The sequence below is a fragment of the Gymnodraco acuticeps genome, unplaced genomic scaffold (assembly GCF_902827175.1).
Source record: "Gymnodraco acuticeps unplaced genomic scaffold, fGymAcu1.1, whole genome shotgun sequence".
NCBI lineage: Eukaryota > Metazoa > Chordata > Actinopteri > Perciformes > Bathydraconidae > Gymnodraco > Gymnodraco acuticeps.
The window spans coordinates 69,009-88,358 of NW_022990849.1; the positions used below are offsets into that span (position 1 = coordinate 69,009).

The window sequence follows — 19,350 nt, forward strand, 5'->3', positions numbered from 1 at the left end:
TATCTACCAATTTCATCAAATATAAAAGTCAGCCGAATTAGTGTTGATACTGCAAGGAGACGTATTGTGTGAAAAGAAATGTAAGATGTTGTTTAATGGCTGATACATTTATGATCCACGTCACGTTTTCAGTTCCTCATGTTTGTCTAGAAGTCTTCTCATCAGGGCTCTATAAATACAGAACTACGGCAGATATGTAATATTTAATGCAGCCGAACCGTGTATTACAATGCCGTTATGTGATGACTTCCAAAGAGAAAAGCAAGCACACTCGGAATAAAGTATTATTTTATTTTTTTAAATGTTTTCGGTCTGTTTCCGGTATTTGTTAATGACGATGTGCTGTGAGATGTGAGACTGGAATTGCACAGGGGGAAATAACGTAGGCTATCTTTAGATGCGGATTTTGTTAAACTAATACGTTTGCGCTGTGGACCAACACTATACATTGACGGGGAAGGGGGTAGCAATAAAGATAACACCATTAAACAGTTACACAACATAACAGAAATAATATCGATAGCAGCGTCCCTAGCAACCACCTTGGTAACAATGAAAACGTTCTATGGACGCAATTTCCTGAAGTAATCTTCGTAATAACTAGCAAACTAAAGATCATGTCAATCCACTGCACACATAATCTGAAATAACAACTCATATTTCTCGCATCAAATGACATCAAAACGCATTTTAATGGCCAAACTAACTTTAAAATAGGCATTTTCCACCGAGAATAAAACGAAGTTCGGCCATGTTTTTTTTTCTTCTGCAGGGAGAAATTTGAAGATCACGTGACATAGACGCCAGCCATTGGAATGAATGGTGAAAAAAAACGGGGTTTGTCAAACAGAGCACATGGTGTAGTCCTAAACGATAGCTGGGGATTCTGGGTAGTGTAGTGTCTTCTGCCATCCTTTACTCCGAAAAAATATTTGTTTCTCCGAATCGAAGGGGAAAAATACAAAAGCATTGCACACAATTTAAACCAATCAATGTTGTGTAATTAACAAGGATAATCTGGTGTTTTTTAGTAAGTAATTTAATAAAAATCACAGTTGTATTGAGATGCACTGTTTTTTGAGAACAGAAATTGATAAATAATGCACCATAATACATTCTGACGAAAAATACAAATTATTATGAATACAAATAAAATAAAAGAAGCCTCCCGTGAGTTACTACAAGCTATAAAGTAGATTTAAAAAACGTTTTATAGAATACAAAGCTCACTGCAGGACGTTGTAGAAATGCGTGTGTGCACCACGACAAAGGAGCCTCATTCACTTAACATTGGGGTTGTTTGCGTGGTGCAGACACGTAAATGTAGCAAAGTTCGTCACTCCACCACGCAATGTGGTGTTAAGGAATCGTGGTGCAGTCACGCATTTTTTAAATGGCTAATATTGGCCTACAATACCACTTTATTGATCAAATAGGAATATAATTGTCTTTTAAAAAACGTAAACTAAAGGGAACAATCTATTTGACACAGCTGAAGCTCTGGCCTTCCTTAAAAACTAAGTAATTTAAATCACAGTTGTATTACACACAATGCACTGTTTTTTGAGAACAAAAATTGGTAAATAATGCAACATAATACATTCTGACGAAAAACATGTTTTATTATGAATACAAATAATATAAAAGAAGTATGGAAGCCTGTTTGCACCACAGGGAAAAAATAAATAAATATCCTGTAAGTCATTATAATGACTTAGCTATCTCATTATAATGACTTAGCTATCTCATTATAATGACTTACTATCTCATTATAATGACTTAGTTATATCATTATATTAACTTATAAGTGTTGGTAATATGAGAGGATAAATCAGGCCTTGTTTGGATACTGAATATATACCAAGGTCAAAGCATACACTGTATTATGACTCCTAATCAAACGTATATCTTTACAATCATATATTTATTTGTTTGTGACTGTAGCTGTACCCACTGGATTGTTTCTGAGTGTTTCAAACACAGCAACATGTATACTGTACTATCACTGAAGCCACAAGAAACCCAGCTTTATTTCAAACATCAGCCAATTATAGATCATTTAAAAAAGGATTTTATCATCTGCAGATGAGCGCGTGTGGGCCTATATAGTGTCTATAAATGCCTCTTTAAATTGATTACACATAACATTGACCAGCTTTTGTGTTAGTTTGCTATACCATAGTGCTTCAGGTGTAGATTATACAATATATAACATGTCCAAATATGAGAGAAGGCCTAGGTACAATGAAACGTAAACAAAGAAAGAGTCTGACTGAGAGGCCAAACAAACGTCAGGAGAGAGAAAAGAGAGATTTGTCTCAAGTCTTGAGGTAAGCAATGTGTTTCAGTATAATGCCCTACAGACCATCATACAGTTACAATCATTAATTCTCTATATACAAACTGATTTACATACACTGTACTGCGCCTCAGTTTAAAAATGTCAAAACTAAATGTGAAATCAAATATATGGTGCAATTTATTTTTAGAGGGAGGACTCCACGAAGTTTAATGAGGTGGGCGATAATGGACATTATGGCTATTGATGATGGCCTGTTTCCTCTTGCATAGTACGTCACACACACTATCAAATATCTACAACAGTGAAACTTTTCCTGTTCGATCAAAACACTTGCAAACAATTGGCTAAACTACATCAACTCATTTTTTGAAGGTATTTCGTGGAGAACGGAGATGGCAAACTATCCGAGTGGACCATAGTGTATCTTTATGTATATATCCTTTAGGCCTGCATGTTTGAGGGTCACATCGACTCTGTTTACTGCGTTACATGAATGGAGGAAGTCTAATGTGGCACGGTGGCTCAAATGAAAGAAAACAAAACAAAAAGGAAGCAAGGACAAACCAGCGCTCTACCCCTCGTGGCTCCACTGTCTCTACTGTAGGCTATTTTTATTATATGTACAGCACTTTGGCTCGACCAAAAATCGTTTATAAATGTGCTCTATAAATAAAACTTGATTTGATTTGATCCACTGGAAGTAGGCACCGTTTTTACTGTTACCTTCTTAGAAGACAAGGTTGAGCTCAATAACACGTCAAGCCTATCCCACATCTCTCCGAAACATACGCTGCGCCACCTAAATGTGTGTCTACTGAGGGAGGCCTGATTTGAGATATTAAGTCAATATAATGAGATAACTAAGTCAATATAATGAGATATTAAGTCAATATAATGAGATAACTAAGTCAATATAATGAGATATTAAGTCAATATAATGAGATATTAAGTCAATATAATGAGATAGTAAGTCAATATAATGAGATAGTAAGTCATTATAATGAGATAGTAAGTCATTATAATGAGATAACTAAGTCAATATAATGAGATAACTAAGTCAATATAATGAGATATTAAGTCAATATAATGAGATAGTAAGTCATTATAATGAGATAGTAAGTCATTATAATGAGATAACTAAGTCATTATAATGAGATAACTAAGTCAATATAATGAGATAACTAAGTCAATATAATGAGATATTAAGTCAATATAATGAGATAGTAAGTCATTATAATGAGATAACTAAGTCATTATAATGAGATAACTAAGTCAATATAATGAGATATTAAGTCAATATAATGAGATAGTAAGTCATTATAATGAGATAGTAAGTCATTATAATGAGATAACTAAGTCAATATAATGAGATAACTAAGTCAATATAATGAGATATTAAGTCAATATAATGAGATAGTAAGTCATTATAATGAGATAACTAAGTCAATATAATGAGATAACTAAGTCAATATAATGAGATATTAAGTCAATATAATGAGATAGTAAGTCATTATAATGAGATAACTAAGTCATTATAATGAGATAACTAAGTCAATATAATGAGATAACTAAGTCATTATAATGAGATAGTAAGTCATTATAATGAGATAGTAAGTCATTATAATGAGATAGTAAGTCATTATAATGAGATAGTAAGTCATTATAATGAGATAACTAAGTCTAGGGGTCGTGGTGATTATATAGTCTGACCGCTGCAGGAAGGAAGGACCTGCGGTATCTCTCTAATGTGTAGGTGGTCCAATACTTTTGTCTATATTGTGTATAATTGAGTATCATCTGCATAACAATGAAAATGTACCGAGTGATTCCTTATCGCCTAAAGGAAGCGTATATAATGTGAACACAATAGGTCCGAGCTCTGAGCCCTTATGCTTTGCTGCGGCAACACTGGCTGGATTCAATCAAACAGAACTCTAAACACATTTTCAGCTCTGCACACAATCTGCAATTCAACTCTGCACTTTCTAAAACCCTGCACACGGCTCTCTGAGTAACACACAGAGATCTGACATATCCACCTGGCAGCCATTTTCAAAACACTGCCATTAAACATGCTACACATATGAGCCAATGAACAGATACACATGCCAGCTGACCGTTACCGCCTGGCTGCTGTACTGCTGACTCATCAATCAGCATATAAGGACAAACAACAATATCCTGTTTATGAAATACACAAGAAAAGAAAGAAGATTGAAGTCGTTAATTCATGAGAAAAGCACTCAGATAGAAAGTCAGAAACATTTGATTAAAATAAATGTAAATAAAATGTCCAAAGAAAGTATTCAGAGTAATTCTTATTACAGTTTTATAATTGTTTTATATATTCCTCAAATGATCTGCTTTGACTGCAGCTGGAGAAGCTTCTGGATTCAGTCTGAAAGCATCCTTTTTTAACTTTAAACATGATCTTTAATAATGTTGTAGTTTGGTTGAACTCTGAGAGGTCGACTGGCTGGACTCCTCACTGGGACTCTGGTTCTGGACCAACTTGCAGGGTCCAGGAGTTCTTGGAGAGAAGGAGCGCTTCCTGCCGCAGGACTCGGGGGATGGGAGTTCCTGAACATGGAGAAACAGCTTCAGTTATTATGCTCCAAATATCTGGATCAAAGTCACAGAAAGAATGTGTCTGCAGCTCAGAGAGTCCTGCTGGGAACCCACACATGTTGAGGAGCCCAAAGTGTGATGATAGACATGTACAGTACGGGTCCCCAGCACATAGAAGCTGCCGGATGCTAACCTGCATATGTTGGGAGAGCTTTACAGATCAGGAGAGGAACTAAGTACATTTACTCAAGTACTGTACTTAAGTACAATGTTAAGGTACTTATACTTTACCTGAGTATTTCCATTTGATGCTACTGTGTACTTCTACACTTCTACTCCACTACAGTTCAGAGGTACATGGTGTACTTTTCCTCCACTACATGTATTTGTGTGCATCTGGACCCGGTGACAACATTACCTATTGACGCAGCAACCACTGTAAGTTATATTCTTGTTTAATTAGACTTCTCGGTTTCATTTATTCGACTCTGTATAATTGTTACTGTAGCTAAAACGGCTAAATCGCTTTTGAGAGATTTTAAATCTCAGATCTGCTCAGGCGAAACCTGCTTTACAGCTCTCAGCACTCAAGCCTGCATTATTAACATAGGCAGGGCCAGTCTATTGTCGCCCATCAGCTGTAGATAGTTAACTAATTAACTTCAGCTGTGAGAACTGAGCAATCAGGCGTCCATTTCGGGTAGCTCTTTCCTGGAGCGGCAGCTTCAGCGGCAGACAGGCTAAGACTGACAAAGACATTAGAGTCCTACGGGAGTAAGACTGACAAAGACATTAGAGTCCTACGGGAGTCACGAGGGAGGCAAAGAGGAGGCAAATCCTACTTTGATTGAGCTAAGTATCGTTGGCGTTTTTAATTTTTACTTTTGTTGTTTAGCCCCTCATGCTATAATCATGTGTATTTTCTCCATTCCTGTTCATGTGTCTTCTCGCAATTATCACTGGCCCCGTGTATCTCGTAATCGATATAACCGGCCTGCTCTCGTCTATCCCACGTGCTCCACTGAGATCCAACATCTAGTTTCAGGTGGCCTGTGGAACTGCCAGTCAGCTGTTCCTAAGGCTGACTTCATCTCTGGCTACTTCTCCCTGCAGTCTCTGGATTTCCTTGCTCTCACTGAGACCTGGATTACTCCATCCAACACATCCACCCCAGCAGCTCTCTCCACAGCATATTCCTTCTCCCATACACCCAGACCCACTGGCAGAGGAGGTGGCACTGGTCTCCTGCTCTCTCCCAAATGGAGCTTTTCCCTCTTCAAGCTACCTAACTTTACTCCTTCCACCTTTGAGTTCCATGCCGTCACAGTAACCCATCCTATACAGTTAACCATTGTTGTTCTCTACCGTCCACCAGGCGCCTTGGGGGACTTCTTGGAGGAATTAGATCATCTCCTCTCACACATCCCTGAAACTGGCCCTCCCGCTGTACTTCTCGGAGACTTCAACCTCCAGATGGGGAAGATAGACGAACTAACATCTCTGTTAACCGCCTTTGCTTTCTCACTCTCTCCGTCCCCACCGACTCATAAAGCTGGCAATGTCCTTGATCTCATATTCTCAAGGAACTGCGCTACTTCTAACCTCTCTGTAAACCCGCTCCACACATCCGATCACTTCTTCATTTCATTCTCTCTATCCCTTTCCAAACATAACAAACTAATCTCTTCCCATCCTACACTTGTCCGCCGTAACCTTCGCTCCCTCTCTCCCTCTACCTTTGCCTCGTCGGTGCTCTCAGCCCTCCCTTCCTCTGATTCGTTCCAACTACTGCCTCCAAACTCTGCTGCAGAAACTCTCCTCTCTACTCTCTCATCCACTCTGGACTCGCTCTGTCCTCTGACATCTCGGCAGGCTCGTCAGTCCCCTCCGGCTCCCTGGCTAAATGATGCACTGCGTGCTAATAGAACCGTCCTTAGGGCAGCAGAGTGGAAATGGTGGAAATCCAAACACCGTGACGACCTCCTAACCTATCAAGCTCTCCTCTCCTCTTTCTCTGCTTCGATCTCTCAGGCAAAAAGCACTTTCTTTCAAGATAAGATCCAATCTTCCTATTCCAATCCTAAAAAACTATTTTCCATCTTCTCCACCCTCTTGGACCCTCCAAAAGCTCCTCCCCCCTCCTCACTTCTGTCAAGCGACTTTGTTACCCACTTTGAAAAAAAGGTTAATGATATTCGCTCTTCTTTTTCTGACTCACCTTTACTCACCACTGGGTCACCAGACCTTCCTTCCACCAACACACTAACCTCCTTTTCCCCTCTCTCTCCAAGTGAGGTTCTTACCCTCATTACCTCTGCCCGCCCTACCACCTGTCCTCTGGACCCTATCCCTTCAAACCTCCTTCAGACTATCGCTCCTGATATTCTACCGTTTCTCACCCATTTCATCAACACTTCTGGTCACTTTCCAAACAGTCTCAAGGAGGCAAGAGTAAACCCTCTCGTAAAGAAACCCACTCTCAACCCGTCTGATGTTATAAACTACAGGCCTGTCTCTCTCCTCCCGTTCCTGTCTAAATCACTTGAACGCGCTGTCTTTAAACAACTCTCCTGTTATCTCAATCAGAACAACCTTCTGGATCCGCACCAGTCTGGTTTCAAGGCAGGTCACTCCACAGAAACTGCTCTCACTGCTGTCACTGAGGAACTGCACACTGCCAAAACTGCATCCCTCTCCTCTGTCATCATCCTGTTGGACCTGTCTGCTGCATTCGACACGGTGAATCATCAGATCCTCCTTCGCACTCTCCAAAAACTTGGAGTTTCAGGCTCTGCACTTTCCCTCCTCACCTCATACCTGAAAGACCGTACCTACAGGGTGACTTGGAGAGGGTCTGAGTCCGACCCTTGTCAATTAACTACGGGGGTCCCTCAGGGCTCTGTTCTTGGTCCCCTCCTCTTCTCCTTGTACACAAACTCGCTCGGATCAGTCATTAGCCCGCATGGTTTTTCTTACCACTGCTACGCTGACGACACCCAATTAATTCTGTCCTTTCCCCGCTCAGAGACCCAGGTCGTCGCACGCATCTCTGCTTGTCTAGCTGACATCTCTCAGTGGATGTCTGCTCACCACCTCAAGCTCAACCTTGACAAGACTGAGCTGCTCTTCCTCCCGGGAAAAGATTGTCCAACTCTTGACCTGACAATCAACATCGGCACCTCAGTTGTTTCCCCGACTCAGACTGCAAGGAATCTGGGTGTGACCCTAGATAACAACCTGTCCTTCACTGCAAACATCGCTGCTACAACCCGCTGCTGCAGATACACGCTTTACAACATCAGGAAGATACGTCCCCAGCTGACTCAGAAAGCGACTCAGGTTCTGGTCCAGGCTCTCGTCATCTCACGCCTAGACTACTGCAACTCCCTCCTGGCTGGTCTACCTGCATGTGCCATCCGACCTCTGCAGCTCATCCAGAATGCAGCGGCTCGTCTGGTTTTCAACCTTCCTAAATTCTCCCACACCACTCCGCTCCTCCGCTCCCTTCACTGGCTTCCGGTAACTGCTAGAATCCACTTCAAGACACTGGTACTTGCTTACCGTGCTGCGAATGGATCTGGCCCTTCCTACATCCAGGACATGGTTAAACCGTACACCCCAGCGCGTGCACTACGCTCTGCATCAGCCAAACGACTCGTTGCGCCCTCGCTGCGAGGGGGACCCAAGTTCCCATCGGCGAAAACACGTGGGTTTGCTATCCTGGCTCCAAGATGGTGGAATGAGCTCCCCATTGACATCAGGACGGCAGATATCTTGCACATCTTCCGGCGCAAACTGAAAACTCATCTCTTTCGACTCCACTTCGAGCGTTAGAACGATTAACGAAGCACTTTTATACCAATAAAGGACTGGCTTATCTACAGCCAGTTGAGTAGCACTTGAAATGTTTGGCTCTATGAAACCTGATGTACTTATATGATTCTGTTTTCTTCAAGGTTGTGTCTTCCTGGTCGAATGTACTTATTGTAAGTCGCTTTGGACAAAAGCGTCAGCTAAATGCAATGTAATGTAATGTAATGTAATAATATTTAATACCTTTAGTTACTTCACAGATGTGGATGAATGATGTGAAATCTAACCAAGTGTTAAATCAGACTTTAGTTCCACCTGGAGTAAATCCACAAGCTACCCTGCAGTATACAAAGTCATTCAAACTAGCTGCACCTTCACCAGCTTTGAGAACACTTTCATGATCAATCATTATAAAACATATCATATATATTATTCTGAAATGGACCAGTCTGCACAACGACTACTTTTACTGTCGTTACTAGATCTGAGTACTTCTACTTTTACTCAAGTAAAATATCTGAGTACTTCTACTTGTACTGAAGTATATTTTGAGGGTAATACGGAGTATTTATAATGTTGATGTTTTCATGTGTTTTATTCTTCAGAGTTTATTTACATTTTACAGAGTGTCAGTGAACGCGTCACTGTGTTGATAGACAGTTCTTGTGAAGAGAAACAGCCAAAATGATGAAGAGAGAAACCAGAGTGTTGTTTTCCTCTGAGGACATGCTCCATCAAAGAGTCTCATATCTGGATGAATGGAGGATATTCAGTACTCACAGGTCTTCTGGATCTTGGCTCTGATCGTCTCTCCTCTGATCCTGTAGGGATGAACACAATCCAACTGTTATGATCCAGTTTAAAATAAGTGTTTGTTCTTTGAGTCAGCTTCAGAGTCCTGATCTCATGCTTTACATCCCATCATATCTTCTCTGCAAACACTACGACTGACTGCCACAGCTCTCAGCTGCATGACAGGAAGTAACAGCCATTAGTCAAGGAACTAAAAACATCCCATCAAACACAGACTACCTTTTCCACTCTTCTGTCAAACCCCATATGTCTGGTGGAAAGTTGATTACTTAATGAAGCTCAGCGCAAATTCAACCAGGAAGACCGTCTTTACTCTTCATGTATTTCTATTCCCATGCTACTCTCTCTCCTCTCAATAAGTGACCGGGGGCGTCACTCTTCAGCTTAACCAATCACCTAGCTCTATTCCCAAGAGCCTATCATAACGCTCTGTCAAACCTTTTAAATCTGCTCTTCCCCCTCTGACAGCTGTCATTTCAGGTGACTCGACGCAACCCTCCTCCACCCCTTTTCACCTCCTGTCTGTTATGATTCTGTTTAGTTTTATTTTTGTTGTGTGCTTTTGTGTGCTTTTTCCTGTCTCACCCCTCTCTTCTCTGTGTTCCTCTGCAGGGCTGGCGTGTGACAGGGAGTTGGCTGGCTCCTCCCAGGAGCAGACGAGGCACACCTGTTTCCACTCACCTCTTCACCTGTAGATTTATAAGCCCGGTCCTCATGCCACTTCCCTGCCAGATAATTCCTCTGTGTTTCGACCCTCCGGTGTGTCTCGCTGCTCTCCTCGTCGTTTGGATTAAGTGTTTGGATTTTTGCCTCCTGTCCCTGACGACTCAGTGCCAGCCAACTTCCTGACTCCACTGCCGTATTTTCTGTTTTCTGCTTGAATAAAGCTTTTTGTTTATTGACCATCTCTCTCCAGTCTTTTGCTTTGGGGTCCAAAATTCTATAGGCCGTAACACTGTCCCTCTGATTCCAGGGTCAAGCTAAGCCCCTCCCCTTCAGACCGACCCCAACTATCCATTCACCACCACCAGGGTCAAGCTAAGCCCCTCCCCTTCAGACCGACCCCAACTATCCATTCACCACCACCAGGGTCAAGCTAAGCCCCTCCCCTTCAGACCGACCCCAACTATCCATTCACCACCACCAGGGTCAAGCTAAGCCCCTCCCCTTCAGACCGACCCCAACTATCCATTCACCACTACCAGGGTCAAGCTAAGCCGCTTGTTGAGATCATAGTATGAAGTGAATACTTAAAAACGAAAGTTAATTATAAATCATATATGATCAATCATATTCTTGTATAAACCCATAATGAGAATGCTTCTTGACGGTTTTTGAATATGTAGCCTATGTATGCTTACAATTTTTTCTGTTGCTATTTGATAACTTTGCGTTTTGAAAAGAGGGTGTTGTGAGTTTTCATAGTATGTTTAATACTTAAAACGAAAGTTAGTTATAATCAAATATAATCAATTATATTTTTGTATAACCCACAATGAAAAATACTTCATATTTTAGGTTTTTCTATAGTTACAGTATAAACAAAACCAAGTGGTTTGTTAAGTTGAGTGTACAGCCTAAAAAGAGTTATGGGTGTTTTGGATAAGAGATAGGCCGTTTTCTCCCTCTCCTCTGGCAGCAGTTCACAGGGAGGGGGGCTCCAAGCTTAAGGAGAAACACATTAGAGGCCTAAAGGGGTCATGTCCTTTTTACACTAACATGGGAAGGTGTATCTTATGCCATAAGATATGGAACATGTCGGGTCATGTCCAGCCTTGTACATTAGAGGGCATGCCCAGTTTTCCACAAATTGGGTGTAGAGGAGGAGTTTGTTTTTTTGGGGTTTCGATCCAGTTTTTTGAGCATAAAGAGACTGGTTTTTTGAGAGAGCGCGAGAGAGAGGGGGGGAAACCCCTGGTAGACTCTCTCCCGGTAGGCTGTGTCCTTCAGAGCTGGGTTAATAGCTCTCGGTAAGGTCCTCACACACGTGGTAAATATCTCTCAAATTTCTTGGTTGTTGGCTGAGTGGAATGATTTGATGAGAGATGTGTTTGTGAATATTATAACCCGCCACCTGTGAGGAATCTTCCTCCGAATTAATGCGGATAGGAATGGGTTTTTGAATGTTAAATCCGCCGTCTGTGTCGGAAAAAGTGTATGAATATTATAACCCGCGACCTGTGAGGAATCTTCCTCCGAATTAATGCGGATAGGAATGGGTTTTTGAATGTTATACCCGCCGTCTGTGTCGGAAAAAAAGGTATGAAACTGATGTGAATTGATTTGGTGAATAAAAAGTTGAATGCGCTTTTTATTGTCACCGGTCTTTTTATGAGGAAATACCTCTAAATTCTATCGGGAGATTTTAAAATGTCACAACTGAATTGGGCAGTTGAAATTAAAACATTTTGGTAATAAATGTAAGACTGTGAATTAAAGTTTCATATTTGAACATGATCACAGCACCATTTTTTTAGTATGATTATAATGTTGTAAAGAGAGAAGGTAAAAACCCTGTATTAGTTTGGACCTATTTTTCTTCAAATAAACTGATCCCACCTTTTGGACTGGGATAATTTAAAAGACAACCTGTGCACTCCTCTCCTGCTTCAAAGGTAAGATTGCACCCTGCCACACTCACACTTAGGTAGGAGCACACTCCATTTACTGATATCAAAATCCTTCGGGATCCCTTAAACATATTAAAAAAGAGTTGTCTGAATTGAAACAGCAGTTAATTGAACCTAGGTTCTTCGGGGAGTTATAGAGGTGAGATCTTGCTGACGTTGGTGGATCTGAGCCAAGCAGCAACCTTACATAGACTCAATAACTTCGGAAAGGTCAATTAGTAGGTCAGAGTAATTTACCGGAATAAATTATGAGGACCTCTCCGACTCTAAACACCCTCCCCTTCAGACCGACCCCAACTATCCATTCACCACCACCAGTGTCTAGACCCCAGGGGGGTTTCATCGGATCGGCTCTACCCTCCCGAATGATTACAGCCCTTCCCGGGGCCTAATCACCAAAATTACCATTACATTCATTTGTGCATCTGCGCAATAAATATGTATTATTACATCAAAAGCTCTCCTGATTGAACTAAACGTGGCTTTGCATTTCCAGCTGGCCTTCTCTAGTTGATGGAAGAATGAGAGAGCCTGCAGTCAGTGGGTAACATCACTGATCTGTTTCCCCAGTGAGAGAAACACCTCCCTGTGTTTCATACAATACTGCTGAACCAGCAGAGACCCCTTACTGACCTGAGAGTCTCCAGTCTGCAGTCTGCACTCTCCAGAAGATCTCTCAGCAGCTTCACATCTGAATCCTGCAGAGCGTTCTTACTCAGGTCCAGATCTCTCAGATGGATGTTGGACTTCAGAGCTGAGATCAGAGCAGAACAGCTGATCTCTGACAACCTGCAGCTCCTCAGACTGAATAAAGAAACCATGATGTAAGTTTAGAAAACAAAGTTCCTGTTTGAAATAACTCAATGTTTAATAATCTGTTCAAAGTCAAACAGGGTTTTAATGTCAGAGATGATGCAGAAACAATCCACTGATAATCTGGAACTTTAACTTTGATCAGATGTTGAACAACTCCTTCATCTCCCTCACAGCTCCTCAGTACTGACAGCATCTCCACTGACTCCTGGAGCACAGGGTGAGTCTGTGGAAGCTCAAACTCTCTCCCTCACACATTCACCTTCTCTCTGTTACTCTGATCAATATTCAGTCATTAGCAGAAACGGAACAAATAACAATAACATTGTATTTGTTCAAATTCAGAAAATCATAAACACAAACAGATCAATATGAACTGCAGTCAGTGAACTGACCTGAGAGCCTCCAGTCTGCAGTTTGGACTCTTTAGTCCAGAAATCAGCAGCTCCACTCCTGAAACCTGCAGAGGGATGTGACTCAGCTCCAGATCTCTCAGATGGGAGGGGTCAGACTTCAGAGCTGAGGCCACGACTTCACAGTCAGTCTCTGTGATTATCCAGCCAGCAAGTCTATAATAAAACATATATTACAACATGTGTTAAAAAGAGAGGAAACATTATATTAACCTCAAGCATTTGATGAAAAAAAGATGTGACATGTTCTGATAGACCTTTGCTGTTAGTCCATTTAATATAATATACAATAATATATTATAATAGAGTGTAATGAGTAGTCAGTGTGATCTGATCACATGTCTGTGCTCCTGCTGTCACTGACTGTTACCAAAAGAAACAGAAATTAAATGAACCACTTGACGATATTAGAGATGTACATATTTAAATGTTAGTTAATATTTGGATGTGAATGATGGATGAAGGATGTTTTGGCTTCTCTGAGCTTCTGAACATTTACTGCGCACACAAACACAATTAACAAACCAATACAGTTTCAATATGTTCAACTTGATACCATCAGATGTTCCCAGTATATCAGCATTAAGACATAACTCTGTTATTGGGGGGAAATGATATAGATCTGATTTTAAACTCGAACACATCGTGATCAAAACATGTTCGGTGATAAAGACGTGAAATCCTTTGAACAGCGTTCGTTACAATATGATTTACTCAAATAGCATTTATTCAGATTCTTCAAGTGAGGAGTTATCTTTCCGGCATTTCAAAAAGAGTTCAAACGGGAGAGACGTGATGTATGAAATACATGTTTATTACCGGACACGTGGTATAGAAAATTATGATTGACAGATTACAACAATGAATCAACTGATGTTTGGAGATTAGGCCCCGGTTTGTAGGATAATCATTCGGGAGGGGAAAACCGCTCCGATGAACCCCCCGGGGTCTAGACACTGGTGGTGGTGATAAGTGGTTCGGTCTGGTCTGGAGGAAGAAGGATTAGCTTGGCCCTGAATTAGGAGACACGAGGCAAAGGGGTGGAGGCGGGTTGTGCGTTGACACCTGAAATGATAACTGACAGAGAGGGAAGAGCAGATTTAAGGGGTTTAGCAGGTGCAATGATTGCTAGCTGGGGAGTACCGCCTCTGATTACTTAATGGGAGAGGAGCTTGCAGTGACGTGTAACACCAGGGGTATGGTCTTCCTTCTTGAACTTGCGCTAAGCTTCATTTCAAACAGGAGAGACGTGATGTATGAAATACATGTTTATTACCGGACACGTGGTATAGAAAATTATGATGACAGATTACAACAATGAATCAACTGATGTTTGGAGATTAGGCCCCGGTTTGTAGGATAATCATTCGGGAGGGGAAAACCGCTCCGATGAACCCCCAAAGAGAAGAGAAGTGAGAAGTGCTGAGATGTGAAGCATTTATTACCTTGCTGGCTGATTGAGGAGATCTGTGGATGAAATGAGATAACACGGGGACATGATGAGAATGTCGGAATAACTGTAGGGTTAATGTGAACGCCAACCATGCTTAGCGCCTGCATGTTGGATTAGACGATGCTGACCCACTGGCCGCAACCTGCACGCGCAGGGTTAAACATGACGCTGACCCACCGGCCGCAACCTGCACGCGCAGGTTTAAACATGACGCTGACCCGCTGGCCGCAACCTGTACGCACAGGGTTAAACAAAAGCTGACCCATAGGCCGCAACCTGTACACACAGGGTTAAACAAAAGCTGACCCATAGGCCGCAACCTGCACACGCAGGGTTAAACAAAAGCTGACCCATAGGCCGCAACTTGTACACACAGGGTTAAACAAAATGCTGACCCATAGGCCGCAACCTGCACATGCAGGGTTAAACAAAAGCTGACCCATAGGCCGCAACCTGCACATGCAGGGTTAAACAAAAGCTGACCCATAGGCCGCAACCTGTACACACAGGGTTAAACAAAATGCTGACCCATAGGCCGCAACCTGTACACACAGGGTTAAACAAAATGCTGACCCATAGGCCGCAACCTGTACACACAGGGTTAAACAAAAGCTGACCCATAGGCCGCAACCTGTACACACAGGGTTAAACAAAATGCTGACCCATAGTCCGCAACCTGTACACACAGGGTTAAACATGACACTGACCTACTGGCCCTGCACGTGCAGGGTTTAAACATAATGCGGACCCACTGGCCGCAACCTGCGCGGCAGGATTCAATACAATGCGAACCCGAAGGTCACAACGATATGAAGTGTTTAAACATGAACACGGTGACACGTAAATGTGCTGACTTGCTAAGACCACCACCAGTTGTATGTATAAATACCGTTTAGTGTTTGGACCTTGGATAGCCAGCACGCACGGATGTCCGGGCGAATGTTGGATATGAAGGCGGAGGAGGACCACCGTCCGAGTTTGCAGGGAGGAGGGAGATATGCCTTGAATGGCTGCACCTGTCTGAACGAAAGCCCTGATATGCTATTAGACGCCACCACCAGTTATATGCATATTTACCATAGGTAAACTGAAGAGATCTTGATTGGCGGCACGAGCCGATATCCGGGTGAAGAGGGAGATGTAGACGATATAATGCCCGAGAGCTGTTAGCTTGAGTACGGTGATGCATGAATATCGTAACCTGGCTTACCACGAGCCAAGTGAGCATGAACCCGAGAATATGAATGAAGTGCAGGATGCACGCAGAAAAGACGTACACTTAGTTAAATACTGAGACACGACCCATGATATAGTATATCTTAATTAGCGTTAAGTGTGCCGGGATGAGTCATAGATGCTGATGAGCTGATTGAGTGATTAAGACTGTCTTCTATCATCTGAAGTGAGGATGATGGAGGGACGCTAGTGTTAGATCCAGCAAGTGTGATAATAAATGTGTAGCAATAGTGGAAATCTGAGTGTGCCGCTATGCGAATGATCTCATGCAGATATCCCCCCCAAAACGGAGGATGTGCAGTGCACGTCCTTAAGTCGGGGGAAACACGGTCGTCGTGAGGCCGGCGGATGCCACGTCCAGGAAACGGGAGATGATGCGTGCCGAAGAATCCGCATGCAAAGTACGGTTGCCCGGTGAGGAAGAGCAACTGTCGTTGAAGACGTTTATGTGGATGCACGCAGTTGGTTAGAGGAACGTTAATACCATGAGCTTGATGTGATGGCTAGGAACTCCGGTGTGAGACTGGGCCTGTAGTTCCTCATGATTAGGAACGCTGTGCTCCTGGAGGAGTCTCTTCTTGCTTCTTCTTCTCTCTTCTTGTTTCTTCTTCTCTTTTCCCAGTTGAGCGGAGTTGTAGTTTAGTAATGTTGTATTTGAACGCTAGATGCGTGAAGGCAACGCATTAGGAGATCTCCCTGAGCAGTGGGTGATTTGAACTGGGGAGAGACGCTATTAATATTATTTACCCGAATAGCCGGTGCACGCGTAGTTTCTCCTACTTGACTTAAGGCTGAAAGAGTTCCGCTGAACGATGATGGGAACTTTAAAGCGCGTCGTAATATCTGCTTTGAAGAGCCAGCCTTGGCCTGCACGCTATTAGATTACATTATCTCCGTGCGTTGAAAGGGGGGAACATGACCTTGTCATCGAAATTGCCCTGAGCATTTACCGAATCGTATTAGATAATCTGTCGACAGGCTGTAAACAGAAAAGCTGAAATTGAAACTAATAAATACTCAGTTACCTCTAATCATTAACCCAGTTTGTATAATGTAGTTACTCTGTGTGTTGCTGCTAGCATACATAACATCTGACGTGGGAACGTTACTCGTGAATGGAGCTACAGAGCTGCTAGAAAGACAGTGGAACCCGGTGCATTCCTCCGTCTGGATGTGGAGCACTTTTGATAAATGTTTAGACAAAGTGCTCGTGTTACGCCCTTACATGATAAACTCTTATTGCACTTTGGCAACGAGCATTCTCCACATCGAAGCGGGTGAAGTTTAACCACGCCTCGGAGCGCGTTCTCTCCGCCACCTCCGCAGTGTGCTCCGCTGCATGTAGCAGCTGTGTGTGTAAACTGCCCCGCCCCCTCGCGATGGGGGAGAGAGATCTCATCTGATCGAAAATACATCATAGGCGCATTTGTTTGTCCTTTGCATATTAGAACGAGTTGTGACACTAGACTGCGATATAATGTTTTTGTAGCAATAAACATGACATATATTTATAAATGTCTCCGGTACTGATAAAAAGACCAATAACGTTGGAGCTTACGCACGTAAACACACTGCTGACGTCACAATGAATCGACGACTGAATTAGTTGCAACTAATTTGGTAATCGATTTGATCGATTAGTCGATTAGTTGTTGCACCCTCAGTCGCTGCAACTCTGACTACTTTTAAATCCAGGCTGAAGACTTTTCTTTTGTCGCTGCTTTTAATTGAACTATTCATATCTTAGACTGCACTGTACTTTGATCCATGTACTTTTTCTTTTAATGTTTATTTTATTAGCTTCCTTTTAAATGACTGATTTTAAATGCCATTTCTTAATGTCTTTCATTTTTTAAAGCAATTTGAATTGCCTTGTATTGAAAAGTGCTATATAAATAAACTTGCCTTGCTGCCAAGGAGATGTTGTTGTCGCAGATCTAGCCGTTGGTGCACCAAGAAACGGAATATTCTTAGTGGAGAAGAAAAAGAGAAAAACTGATCATTTAGTCAATAATCATTAAATTAATATTGGGAGTGAATTCCTAATTTATTTAGTATCTGGTCGTGTCATAAACAGGATAATGTGCAGCGACTTGTTCATTGAGGAAAAGAAGCCCTACGAAACGCCATTCATTTCAGGAAACGCTGTGTTGAAGCTTGAACCTGCGTTAGTTACTGAGCATTGTAATGAGTAATTACCCGACTGCATTAGTAATGCAAGTAATACGTTACTGAAACTCCATACTGTAGCACGTTACCCCCAACACTGCCTGAAGCTCACCTTAACCCTGACTAGAGGTAGCAATGCATAGTGTTGAACTTCCTGTCGGCTCCCAGACCGTAGTCGAGGAAACGGGGGGGGGGGGTGACTCTCTGTCGTCTCCCAGGGCAGAAGCACACGCTTCTGGTTCAATAACCCATTTTATCGGAAAGACTGGAGAGAGGCGAGCTCTTCTTGGGAGGTCGTTGCATTATTTAGCTCTCCTGTTTCGCAAGATAGATTTCGCAAGATCGCAGACCTTCCTTTTTTCTGCTGCCTCGTTTATTTCTTAAAACATGTATCCCGCTCGCTCATACCATGCCCACGCACACATGCACACGCCACACCCCTCTCTTAAGGGGTAGCGATCTCACTCTGCATGACCCAAATGTCGTAACGATATACGAAACATCTCGTCAATTTGTTGCAACTGCCTTTGCCAACGTTACCCTGACGCCTGTTGAAGTGAGCGCAGGAGGAATAGCTTCAATGGGATAGCTTAAGCCCTGCCTGCCTGCCTGTTGTAGTTGAAGCCAGAATGGGTAAAACTCCGCATGTGATGAGGACCCGTTCCGCGTGAAGCCGGAAGCGCCGCATTAGGCGGCCCTGATGCCAGTGATGCGATTGCCTTCTCAAGAGACTGAAGCGTACGTCAGTTGTTTGCGTGAAGTAGCCATTCCCATTAGGCCGGAGGAACTTCCATGCACAATAGAAATAAAATAATTGAGAGAAGAAAAAGAGATATGTTATCTATCAAAACCCAGTTAGATTAAGATTCATTGGATTGCACACTTTGTTTGTTTGTTTGGATATGTAGTAAATTAACATTTTAAATAGCACTTAATGACTGACTGAATGGAAATGACAATAAATGAAAATGTAAAACGAAAAAAGCGATCATGAAAATGTTTCCAAAAAATGAATTAATGATTTTTCACCACTTTGTTGTTCAGATATATCACATATTTGTAACTAAATGATACATGAATTGAAACAAAACACGGTATAAACTGAGGAGTGACTCCCGTGAGGTTCATGTATTTTCTTCA

At 42.2% G+C, this 19,350-nt stretch overlaps 1 protein-coding gene and 1 long non-coding RNA gene across 10 annotated transcripts in view; both read right to left on the reverse strand.

The window, feature by feature from the left end:
- LOC117557338 (NLR family CARD domain-containing protein 3-like) overlaps positions 1 to 19,350 on the reverse strand; it is a 100,504-nt gene that overhangs the window by 67,016 nt on the left and 14,138 nt on the right. The window lies entirely within an intron of this gene.
- On the reverse strand, positions 4,627 to 9,455 carry LOC117557340. The gene is made up of 2 exons (XR_004570697.1): positions 9,300 to 9,455; positions 4,627 to 4,882 (listed from the first exon to the last, which is right to left on the reverse strand). It is a non-coding gene; the product is annotated as an uncharacterized LOC117557340 (long non-coding RNA).